Below are 11,220 nucleotides of genomic sequence, written 5' to 3'. Positions count from 1 at the left end.
GCTAAGCGCTGCTGTGTGCCTCTGCCTCTGCCTCTTGTTTTGTTTGGCTTACCTCCTTGCCGCTGCCGACTCCCGGGCCCGGATGTGGTGACGTGGTGATGCTTCAGCGTGGTGTTGACTCCGTTGCTCCTGCCGCTTCCTCCCTCCTGCTTTCCATCTCGCTCTGAACAAGTTCCCTGTGCGGGGTCTCTCCGTGGAGTGCGTCTCCGGCTCCTGCTGTCCTCTTCTTCCCCCCCTGGCGACAGAGTGAGTAATCTCTTTGTGCTCCCCCTACCCGATGGTAGCTTGGATAAAACAGACAAGCTGAATAATTATACCAAGGAAAGCTGCTATTCTCCTTGTGCTCTCCCTCAGGTACTCCACATGACTTAGCCCTCTCCTTGTGTGTTTTCAGTTCTCCCCTGATTTGTTAGGTCTCCTCCATTGTCGTTGTGGTGATCAACCTCCCTGTAGCTGCTGATCCTAACTAACCCTGACTGATGATCAATGTGCTGCTGTAGGACTCTCTAGGGGAGGTTGTATGAAGACCAAGATCAAGATACATTTAACCCCGTTTAGAGGCTTCCGATTCTGTCCGCGTACTTTTGATTAATACCCCTTTTCTCCTCTGTATTGCTGGGACTAATCTTACCGACCCTACTCCGATAGGTTGCTGGTATTAATAGTTTTGGGGGGAAAAAAAAAAAAAAGGAGAGGTGTCTACGACTTTAAAGGAAATGAAGTATAGAACATAAAGTGAAAAAAAAAAAAGGAGGAGTAAGAGTATAAAGAAGAGCGGATAAATTTGAAAAAAAAAAAAGGGGAAAAAGAAGAAAAAACAGGAACAAACAAGAAGGGAAGGGGGGGGGAAGGAAAAAAAAAAAAAAGAGCGAAGAATAAGGTATATATACCCACTGTATATATACTTAAAGGGAGATAAAGAGGCGGAACAAGGGAGGGAAAAAAAAAAAAAAAAGCAGGAATAAGATATGGCCCCAAAAGCTAGCAGGCGCTCGACTGATCTCCAGAGTCAGAAACACGGGTCTAAAACCGTGGAACTAACAAAAATAGACCAGTTCCTGAGGTCTCCGAGGGTTAATACAAGGGGCGGACAAAAGGAACTTGCCACAAAAAAAAATGAGGAATCAGAGATGACTGAGTTGGAAACACAAAATGCCGCTAGATACCCCGAAGAAGAAGACGGTATAATGGGGGAAGTTATCCCTAATGACAACTCCTCTCCGCTAGAAGAAATACTGCTAGCAGTTAAACAGAACGGGGATTTAATACAGGCGGTCACAACCCAACTTGGGTTTATTCAAGTCGATGTCGGACTAATAAAAGATGATGTGTCCAAAATGCGAGACAGAGTCAATATCCTTGAGAGCTCAGTCACTCTGATACAGAATGTATCCAAAAAAACAAATATGGAAGTCTCTACATTTAAAGCAGAATATAATCTTTTGAAGAAAAAACTAGTGGACCTTGAGGATAGGTCACGAAGATACAATGTGAGAATAATTGGGATTCCAGAGGGTGTGGAAGAGAAAAATCCAACTCAATTTATACAGAAGCTAATCACTGAGAACTTCGGGAAAGAGTCATTTTCTTCTTTATTTATGATTGAACGAGCCCACCGGATCCCAGGGGGAAAACCAATCCCAGGGAGACAACCTCGGACATTCCTTGCCAAGCTATTGACCTCAGGGGACAGAGATACCCTCCTGAGAAGGGCGCGGGAATCTGCTCCGGTTGTATTTAACGGGACTAAACTGGCCTTTTTTCCCGATTTTTCAAAAGATGTACAAGAAAAGAGGCGCACATTTATGACCGTCAAAAAGAGATTAAGAGAAAGGGATATTAAATACTCTCTTATATTCCCAGCCAAATTGCGTATTGTTTATGACGATAAAATATTTTTTTTTGACACCCCGGAAGAAGCTGAGGATTGGCTTGAGCGAAACAACCGATAACTTGACTGGGATATGTTCTGGCGGGAATAACCAGTACGCTTATACCCCTAAATGTATTTTCCTGTGCGCCCTAATGGGGGTGGCTGAGTGGGGGGGGAGGGTGGGAGGGATGGTCATAGGAAAGAAATCTACTACAATATGTGGTGGATTGCTTGTAGGAGGGGGGTGAGGGGAGGGGGGGTGGGGTTGGGCTGTGGTGCGTCAAAGTAGGTGTGGTTTCCCTTATTTTAGTTTTTTTTGTCTTGTTCTTCCTCTTTCTCCGGTTTTTCCATCTGACCACTGTTAATGACGCTGACTAGAATTCTTGCTTGGAATATACGTGGTCTGGGAGATAGAGGTAAGAGACAAGCGATTTTTGATTTAACTCAGGCCCACTTACCAGCAATAATTTGCTTGTTAGAGACCCACCTTACTGAGGAGAATACTAGAGTGCTCGACAGGGGATGGGCTGCGCACACGTTTCATTCCACCCTCTCCAACTACTCGAGAGGTGTCACGGTGTTGATACACAGACTTATTGATTTCGTTTGTGAGGCATCCTCTGTTGACCAACAGGGGAGATTTATTTTCCTATATTGTAGGATAGGGGGGAAGATATGTATCTTGGCCTTTGTCTATATCCCACCGCCGTTTTCTCTCTCGGTTCTTAACTCTCTTCTACTATTCATGGATAAATGGCCAGAATGTCCAACATTGATTATGGGTGACTTTAACTGTGTCATCGATCCTCTTTGTGACAGGGTTTCTACGAGAGCTAGGAGTGACAGTCCGCTCCGGGGGTCCCCCCTGGCACGGTTCTGCATGGAGACTGGATTTGAGGATGCTTGGGAACATCTGAGACAGGGGAAAAGGGCTTTTTCATGCTCTAGCAAAGCAGGTAAATCATTGTCCAGAATAGATCTTGTATTGATTAATAGTAAATATGTGAAACTCATAAAGCGAATGAAATATGAAACAAGGTCAATATCAGATCACTCTCCGATACTAATTGAACTATGTCTATCTCAGGAAAGATATATACCAAAATCTCCCTTTAGATTAAATCCCTATTGGTTATCAGTTATAAAGACACATGAAGCAATTCGAAATGATATAGGCCGATTCTGGGATATTAATTATGGTTCAGCAAAAATTCAAGTAGTATGGGATACCTATAAGGCGTATATGAGGGGATTGATGGTTAGTAATATCGCGAACCTTAGAAAGGAATATGGAAAAAAACAGAAAAATCTAGAAGAACACGTAGTGTTGGCGACAGAATCCTTCCATATGCACAAGACGGAGAAGAATAGGGAAAATATGCAAAGAGCCACACAAATATATGCTAAGTTTTTATTGGATAAGGCCCAACAGAACCTTTTTTTTAACCCCTTCACGCAATATCACGTACATGTACGTGGGGGAATGTGGTGCCTCACCGCATCCCCACGTGCATGTACGTGATCGGCTTTCACTGTCAGCGCAGGGACCGAAGCGCTGAAGATTCAGTGAAGCCGGCGTGCTGGGGTTGCTAGGCAACCAGAGAAGCCGGAAGGAGATGTATTGGCCCCCTGACCCGCCCACGATCGCTGTGATTGGTCCAATACTGCAGAGGGACCAATCGCAGCGCATCGGGGCAGGTAAGGGGGGTTAGGGAGGGACTGTGTGCCTCTCCTTCTCTGATCGTCCCCATTCCTGTCAGGGAAGCGATCAGAGAAGGAGAGAGTGACATTCTGCTGTACCTGACATATGTATACTAGTCATGGAGCACTGCTACTTAGCGCTCCATGACTAGTATACTCCTCATCGCATTTAACTGTCACCATGTCTGCAGACATGGTGACAGCGCTGAGTGCCGGCTGTTACACACAGCCAGGCACTCAGGCTCAATGCCGAGGGGGGTCCTGTGACCCCCCTATCGGCGATCGGGTAGTTAGGCACCCCCCCTATGGGCGATCGCTTTATGTAGTTTCTGATCCCTGCGGTCCCTGACCGCAGGGATCAGAAACCTAAAAATTGCCCCCAAACCGATTTTTTTTAACCCCCCTGCACCCCTGAATTCATTTATGTGGCGGGGTGCAGGGGGGCGGTATGTGGGCGGTGCGGGGCGGTGCGGCAGTTGCGGGAGGCGGGCGGTGCGGCAGGCGGGATCGCGATCCCCCGCCCGCCTCCCATTATAATCATCGTTGGCGTCTAGTGGGTTATACCAGGGTGCCAGCACATTGCTGGCACCCTGGTATAAACGGCTGACATCGGTGATGCGATGTCAGCCGTTTAACCCTTTCCATACCGCGGTCCGTACGGACCGCGGTATGGAAAAGGTTAACAGCTCAGGGAGCTCCCTCCCTCTCCCATCGGAGGGCTGCTGTACCTTTGCAGCCCCCCGATGGAGAGGGAGAGAGCCCCCAGACAGCCCCCCCAGAGCCCCGTCCTTACCCTTCCCCGTCTGCGCAGTTCTGAACATAACTGAGCAGACGGGGAAGGTTCCCATGGCAACAGGACGCCTCTCAGGCGTCCTGCTGTCCATGGTGCTGAACAGATCTATGCTGAAAGCATAGATCTGTTCAGTGTAAGTATAATATAGCACAGTGCAATATATATTGTACTGTACTGTATTATACAGACATCAGACCCACTGGATCTTCAAGAACCAAGTGGGTCTGGGTCAAAAAAAAAGTGAAAAAAGTAAAAAAAAAAGTAAAAATCAAAAAACAAATTTATCACTGATTAAACATGAGAAAAATAAAATTCCCTACACATGTTTGGTATCGCCGCGTCCGTAACGACCTGATCTATAAAACGGTCATGTTACTTTTCCCGAACGGTGAACGCCATAAAAATAAAAAAATAAAAAACTATGATGAAATTGAAATTTTGCCCACCTTACTTCCCCAAAAAAGATAACAAAAGTGATCAAAAAAGTCGCATGTACTCCAAAATTGTAACAATCAAACCGTCATCTCATCCCGCAAAAAATGAGACCCTACTTAAGATAATCGCCTAAAAACTGAAAAAACTATGGCTCTTAGACTATGGAAACACTAAAACATCATTTTTTTTGCTTCAAAAATGAAATCATTGTGTAAAACTTATATAAATAAAAAAAAGTATACATATTAGGTATTGCCGCGTCCGTATCGACCGGCTCTATAAAAATATCATATGACCTAACCCCTCAGGTGACCACCGTAAAAAAATAAAAATAAAAACGGTGTAGAAAAAGCAATTTTTTGTCATCTTACGTCACAAAAAGTGTAATAGCAAGCGATCAAAAAGTCATATGCACCCCAACATAGTGCCAATCAAACCATCATCTCATCTAGCAAAAAATGAGACCCTACTTAAGATAATCGCCCCAAAACTGTAAAAACTATGGCTCTTAGACTATGGAGAAACTAAAAAAATTTTTTGTTTTAAAAATGAAATCATTGTGTAAAACCTACATAAATAAAAAAAATGTATACATTTTAGGTATCGCCGTGTCCGTGACAACCTGCTCTATAAAATTACCACATGATCTAACCTGTCAGATGAATGTTGTAAATAACAATTAAAAAAAACTATGCCAAAACAGCTATTTCTTGTTACCTTGCCGCACAAAAAGTGTAATATAGAGCAACCAAAAATCATATCTACCCTAAACTAGTACCAACAAAACTGCCACCTTATCCCGTAGTTTCCAAAATGGGGTCACTTTTTTGGAGTTTCTACTCTAGGGGTGCATCAGGGGGGCTTCAAATGGGACATGGTGTCAAAAAAACTGTCCAGCAAAATCTGGCTTCCAAAAACCATACGGCGCACCTTTCACTCTACGCCCCGCTGTGTGGCCGTACAGTAGTTTACGGCCACATATGGGGCGTTTCTGTAAACAGCAGAGTCAGGGCAATAAATATACAGTCTTGTTTGGATGTTAACCCTTGCTTTGTTAGTGGAAAAAATGGGTTAAAATGGAAAATTAGGCAAAAAAAATGAAATTCTCAAATTTCATCCCCATTTGCCAATAACTCTTGTGCAACACCTGAAGGGTTAACAAAGTTTGTAAAATCAGTTTTGAATACCTTGAGGGGTGTAGTTTCTTAGATGGGGTCACTTTTAGGGAGTTTCTACTCTAGGGGTGCATCAGGGGGCTTCAAATGGGACATGGTGTCAAAAAAACTGTCCAGCAAAATCTGCCTTCCAAAAACCAAACGGCGCACCTTTCACTCTACGCCCCGCTGTGTGGCCGTACAGTAGTTTACGGCCACATATGGGGTGTTTCTGTAAACGGCAGAGTCAGGGCAATAAAGGTACTGTCTTGTTTGGATGTTAACCCTTGCTTTGTTAGTGGAAAAAATGGGTTAAAATGGAAAATTAGGCAAAAAAATGAAATTCTCAAATTTCATCCCCATTTGCCAATAACTCTTGTGCAACACCTAAAGGGTTAACAAAGTTTGTAAAATCAGTTTTGAATACCTTGAGGGGTGTAGTTTAAAGAATAGGGTCATTTTTGGGTGGTTTCTATTATGTAAGCCTCGCAAAGTGACTTCAGACCTGTAGTGGTCCCTAAAAATTGGATTTCTGAAAAATTTCAAGATTTGCTTCTAAACTTCTAAGCCTTGTAACATCCCCAAAAAATAAAATATCATTCCCAAAATAATTCAAACATGAAGTACACATATGGGGAATGTAAAGTCATCACAATTTTTGGGGGTATTAGTATGTATTACAGAAGTAGAGAAACTGAAACTTTGAAATTTGTAAATTTTTCCAAATTTGGGGTAAATTTGGTATTTTTTTATGCAAAAAAAATTAATTTTGGGACTTAATTTTTCCAGTGTCATGAAGTACAATATGTGGAGAAAAAACAATCTCAGAACGGCCTCGATAAGTCAAAGCGTTTTAAAGTTATCAGCACTTAAAGTGACACTGGTCAGATTTGCAAAAAATGACCTGGTCCTTAAGGTGAAATAAGGCTGTGTCTTGAAGGGGTTAAGGGGCAAAAATACTTTACAGAGTCAGGGCGACCTGGTAAACTCCTCGCTAGAGTAATCTCCAATCAACAACCTAAAAAACATATAGATAAGGTCCGATTGAGTGATGGTAGGATAGTCACTTCACAGGGCCCGGTGGAGAAGGCCTTTCTTGACTACTTTGTTGATCTGTATAAAGCTGACTCCAACATTACAGATGATAAGATAGATCTCTATTTAGATAGGATCAAGTTTCCAACTATTACTGAGATGCAAAAGAAAGCACTAGAATTGGAGGTCTCAATTCAGGAACTTGAGGGAGCTATTAAACTATGCTCAACTAACTCCACCCCTGGCTCAGACGGGCTTCCATATGAATTCTATAGTAAATATGAGGACTGTATTCTTCCCAGACTGTTGGAGGTCTTTGCTGAATCAACAGAGGAGGGGATGCTTCCAGACTCAATGATGGAGGCCATAATAATATTAATTCCAAAAAAAGGCAAGGACCCTTTAGATTTAGAATCCTATAGACCAATTTCACTGCTTAATGCAGATGTAAAGCTTCTTGCGAGGGTCCTGGCTACAAGGCTCTCCAGGGTCATTTCCTCCATTGTCCATCCTGATCAGAGCGGCTTTATACAAAGCAAGGGTACACACCATAATCTACACCGACTCTTTTCTAATATCCAGGCCCCGGGGGGGACTGCCCGCTCCATCCTGTCATTGGATGCCTCTAAGGCCTTTGACAGGGTGGAGTGGCGCTTCCTCTGGAAGGTTCTTGCTAAGATGGGCTTTGGGGAAAAATTTATACGTACTCTTAGGTTGCTGTATAGATCCCCAAGGGCAAAACTGAGTCTCAATGGAATTCTGAGTAGTAGTATTGATTTAAACAGAGGCACCCGACAGGGTTGCCCATTATCTCCCCTGTTATTCGATATTTATATCGAGCCCCTTGCGTTGGCCATCAGGCAGGATGACCAGATTAAAGGATTCGGTACCCTAGGAACACAGGACCGCATCTCATTATATGCAGATGATGTCCTGTTTTTTATAGACCATACGGAAACCATTCTTCCTAGGATTATTCAAATGGTTAACGCATTTGGTGAGGTATCTGGTCTCCGAATAAACTGGGCAAAAACTAGTCTGCTCCCAATAGATCCCCTGCCACAAAAGGAGGTTCCTGCTACACAGTTGGATATCGTTGATACTATTCAATACTTGGGTTTGACTATATCGCCTCGGGTTGAAAACTTTGTACAACTCAATCTGATCCCCACAATGGTAAAGATCAGAGCTAAAATAGGAATCTGGCTGAAACTTCCCCTATCCAGAGCTGATCGAGTTTCACTAGTTAAAATGGTGATACTACCACAATTTCTTTACGTGCTCAGGAACACACCTATTTGGATACAAGACAAACATTTTAAACTCATGGAAAGAATAATTAATGATTTAATATGGGGAAGAAAGCGAGTGCGAATTAAGCTGGAATACTTGTATAAATCAGTGGAGTGGGGGGGGTTAAATCTCCCCTACTTTAAAGGGTATTTTATTGCAGCCCAGCTATTGAGGTGCTATGAACCAGAGGACAGTGCACTCCTGGGGAAGTTGGTAACTAGCCACGCTCATAACAATATTTTTACCTTGTTGGAATCCGGGCTTTTGAAGAGCTACGAGCAAGGCTATAAAGAGACTATAAATCTACTCCTGAAAGTGTGGGGTACAACTAGGACTTGGTTGAAGGTTAGGGGTTCACTCACATTTACGCCTCTTTGGCATAATTTCTATTTACAAAGGTTAGATGATATTGCAGCTGACACATTTTGGCAGAAGAATAAAATATTATATATTTCACAGGTAGTTAAAGATAGAGAAATTAAATCCTTTACAGAAATGACACATAATATAAGAAATCTCTCATGGTTTAGGTATTTTCAATTGCGATCTGTACTATCCAGTTTGGACGATAAACGTCTGCTGGATATAGATAATTTATCTTTTCTGAATGATTGGGTAGGGGGTACACCTCTTAGAACTAAGATTTCCAATATATATAAGTTATTAATTAAGGCACGGTTTAGCGATACACAATCACCAGGACAAAAAGCATGGGAAGCGGACTGCCCGCATTTGCGAGTAGAAGGGTGGGAGAATATTTTTGGGAATCTGACTTCAGTATCCCAGAACTTTAACCATGTTCTAATACAATTTTACATTTCCCATAGACTATACATTACCCCCCTATGGATGAATAAATGCGGGTTGAGAGCCACGTCCAACTGCCCCAAATGTGATATTGTAGGAGCAGACTTCCTCCACATGATTTGGACTTGTCCAGAACTTGTAAAATACTGGAATAGTATTAATAATTGTATTATCCATAAACTAAAAATTCGAATTCCTTTTGAACCACATGTATTCGTGCTTAACGACTTTTCCAAATTAAAAAATCACAAGTATCAAAAGATCTTTCTGAGCAGAATATTGATGTTGGCTAGAGTTCTGATCAGTCGGACCTGGTTTGCCCAATCCACTCCAGACATAAATATATGGATAAATTTAACCGATAAGGTAAAAAACTACGAGAAAATTATATATAAATGGAGGGAAGTTGAGGACCAGTGGAATAGGATATGGGGTGGCTGGAAGATTGACTAATTGAGGTCATGTTGGTTTGTTTATGGGGGTCCTACTTTGACGCACCACAGACTAGGGGGGAGGGAGGGGAGGGTTTTTTCTAAATGCAACCAAAAGATGAACTGACTATATTTATATTTATCTACATTTGGTTGGGTCACTAAGAATTGAGGGGTTGTAAAAATTTTTGCTGTTAATGCTTTGTAATTTTCCCAATAAATTTTTTTGTTAAAAAAAAAAAAAAAAAAAAGAAGCAGCAGTCTGGTTGCTCCTCTGCAGCAAAGTCCAGATCTCTTTACAGAGGATAAAGGGTGAATACCAGGGGAGAATTGGAATAATGCCCTTAGGTTATCCAAAATACAAACCAGTTAGTTGGCACAGTGAGGCCACACTCACTGATCTGGTACACTCAGATTCTGTGTAAAGTGAAAAGCGGAGTAGGAGTACTAGGTAGAATTAATTAGTAATGTACACAGGAGGTAAAGGTAATTTAAAGTGGTTGCAATGGAACAAAAACATGTCTGCTTACAATATAGTATACATAATCCAAGGACACATGTGGCACTGTTTCTAACAGAGTAGACATGTTTTTCTGGACATCCTTTTAATACAAGTTTGGAAGGACATTTTTCTTAATCTAATTCTTAATTTCAAACCGTAGTAGAAAATCTATATTTTGTATAAAAATCTATATGTCTATATGTACATTGCGATCAAGAAAAAAACTATTTTCTTTTTCTAGATTTAAAAGAATAAAAATAATCTCATATACTATTTGCTTCTTTTATTGATGTCTTTGGTATAAAGATTTATTAGAAGTAGGCCATACATGATTAATGACTAAGCCAGCAAGGTCACTGAAAGTGTTACAGGCAGCACATCACTTTCATATTATCCCAGACAAGGTTGGTAAATGGAAAAAAAATCTGGTTGTAATACTTGCATTAAGTTATCATTCCCACATATAGGAGAATGCAATAATGTAATACAGTGTTCAGAAGAGAACATGAAGGTAGTAATCTTTACCCTACAAATTGTTTAACACCAGTGATTTACGGACATAGGGTCATTCAGCAGATTATTTTGGGAGCCATGACAAATCAGTAATAAATGGTTTAGTAATGGATCCAAAGAGATTATAATTCTTTTGATCTGGGTCTGTAAAATTTCAGTCTAATTCCTGTTTTTACTGCATAGATGATTATCAAAGAGCAATGGAATCTTAAAGGAAACAGAATTGAGCCCAAGCATTCATGTCTGGGGTACTTTGGGCCTTCAGAACCAGACACCGTTTATAATGTGTTAGTTTAATGACTAAAAACTTATGTGTGGTGTCAATGTTGGGATTTTTGTGACATTTCTGTCATGAACAATACATATTTCCTTTAGTATTTTTATACACAGAATTAATGCTTTAGTTAGAATTTTAAGGTTTTTAAGTTTGAAAAAAATGATTTTATTAAATTGGTTGGATTTTTTTTTTTGTATTAGTATGGTGTGACAACAGCAGCAAGGAAGGGGGAAACCTTTAGTGAGGAAAAAACAACCCTAGAGGAGGCTGAGGGGTCATATATAATATAGATTGCAAAGAGGAGTTTGTGAAATTGTTTCTTATCCCCGGAAGAAGCCAGGTGTTACTGGCGAAACGACGTCTGGAGGAGGCGGCTGATGGTTCCACACGCATTCTTGGGTAGTTA

Source organism: Bufo gargarizans, chromosome 6, assembly GCF_014858855.1.
Source record: "Bufo gargarizans isolate SCDJY-AF-19 chromosome 6, ASM1485885v1, whole genome shotgun sequence".
Classification (NCBI taxonomy): domain Eukaryota; kingdom Metazoa; phylum Chordata; class Amphibia; order Anura; family Bufonidae; genus Bufo; species Bufo gargarizans.
The sequence above is the reverse complement of the archived record's forward strand: the minus strand, read 5'-3'. Positions refer to the sequence as shown.